Below are 2,210 nucleotides of genomic sequence, written 5' to 3' on the forward strand. Positions count from 1 at the left end.
TTAATGATAGCTTTGATGAATGAGTCACTAATCCTCCTACACACAATACGACAATAAAATTGCATAGTGAGTCACAGCAATGCGAGCATAGTAGTGTGAAATGTTCTGCATTTGGGTTTTAGATCACTGGTGCATCCCCTGCTGTGATTTATCAGTTATAAATAATGGTTTGCAGTGCTTCCAATTCCAAGAACTGTTTACATGCTTCATTAAATGAAATCCAAATGATAGCGATGGGGAAACATCCACCATTAGATGTTGTATGTAATCATTTATCAGTGGTGTGGTTGGCAAAACAATGATTTCACTTACATAGCAAGCAATTACCTCACCAAATACTTTCTGTCATGATGCCAATGTAACATTGCTGACACCTTGTGACTGGTATAGAATACTATATATTATGTGTCTTTCAATGCCTTTTCTGAATGAATTAGATTTGTATTTTACTTTATTTAGCAATGTTTATGTGTGTAAATACTTAATTTTGGCCAAAAATGGCCCCAAAATTTGCTTCTTCTTCTTTCTCTTTGGGCTTTTCCTTTCAGGGGTTGCCACAGCAAATTAATCTCCTCCATCCAACCCTGTCTTATGCATCTGTCTCTCTCACACCAACTACACTCATGTCCTCCTTCACTACATCCATAAACCTCCTCTTTAGTCTTACTCTATGCATCCTACCTGGCAGCTCTAAACACAGCATCCTTCTACCAATATATTCACTATCTCGCCTCTGGACATGTCCGAACCATCTCAGTCTGGCCTCTCTGACTTTATCGCCAAGGTCTCTAACATGTAATGTCCCCCTGATGTACTCATTCCTGATCCTATCCATCCTGGTCACTCCCAATGAGAACCTCAGCATTCCCATTTCTGCTACCTCCAGTTCTGCTCACTGTCTTTTGCTTAAATAGTCAAATTGTTCCGCTAATGAAGAGTCTGCCTCATTTCAAGTTTATTTGTGCACTTGGATGATCATGCAAAGCAGGGGTGTCCAAAGTGCGGCCCAGTGGCCATTTGCAGCTCGCAGCTAGCTTTTTTCTTTTAATCGTCTGAGGCCTGTGTAGAAATAAATTGGATTTTTAGTATGCCCCCCTCTGAAAAAAGTTTGGACACCCTTGATGTAAAGGAAATATACAAAAGTGTAGTTCATGTTTTGACTAATAACTCAGCCTTCTGCTTGTGTGTGACTTGACAGGCACATGCAAAAAGGTCATGGAGACAAAAAGCTGTTTTTTTTCTTGACTGATAAACACCTTGTGGCTACAAAGTTGTCAGAGAGTGAGTGGTATTTATAAACGCTTGACGTTGTTTTAGTGGCCCCCAGTGACTTATAGTGTTAACTAAACAGTTTTAAACCCATCAGCCGGAAGAATATAACACCCTTGTATTTCCTCTTCAATGTCTGAATGGTGTTTTTGCCATTGAAACATCACCTAAATCATTAATGGTGATCAATCATTAATTATACTGTTTTCATGGTCTTAGAAGCTGTGATTATACAGAGGAACTTGTGCCAAGATCAGGGAAGAAAAGTGTCTCTGAATGAATTACACATTATCTATCCAAGTTTCTTTTCTGGAAGGTTTCAGTGTATAAAAATCCTAGCCAGTCATTTGCAACACACTCTTTTCTAGCCAATTCATATTCTTCCCACTTGGCCTTTGCCTCCCTGCTCATGTACTCTTGTCAAGTCAACTCTTCTACATTGTAAGCTATGGAAGGCCTTCCCCAGGCATGTCTGCCTCACAGCAAGGTAGTTCTGGGTCTGAATTAGCACTGCAATTATGAATCAATGATTATTCTATTATCCTATTCATCTACAACTATTTTGCTATTCCATTAAATTATAAATATATTCTGACTTCAGCCTCTCAAATGTGAATATTTATAATTTTCCATGAAAGCAGAGCATATTTGTGTTTTAGACAAAACAAGGTATTGACACATATCACCTACGACTTTGAAAAACAGCAATGGACATTTTTGCCTCTTTTCGGATAAGATGCAGACCACACCAATAACTGGTTGTGTTTGGTTCACATTGATTTGGTCCGTTTTGGGTGTATGTGTCAAACTCTCACCATGGAGGGCCGAGATACTGCAGGTTTTCTCTCCAGTGGGTCATTTAATTGATGAGCTCCTTCCCTCATGAAAATCACTTGCTTTATTGACCGGCTGGAGAGAAAACCCTGTGCAGCCTGGGGGGA

The sequence above is a fragment of the Doryrhamphus excisus genome, chromosome 4, assembly GCF_030265055.1.
Source record: "Doryrhamphus excisus isolate RoL2022-K1 chromosome 4, RoL_Dexc_1.0, whole genome shotgun sequence".
Classification (NCBI taxonomy): Eukaryota; Metazoa; Chordata; class Actinopteri; order Syngnathiformes; family Syngnathidae; genus Doryrhamphus; species Doryrhamphus excisus.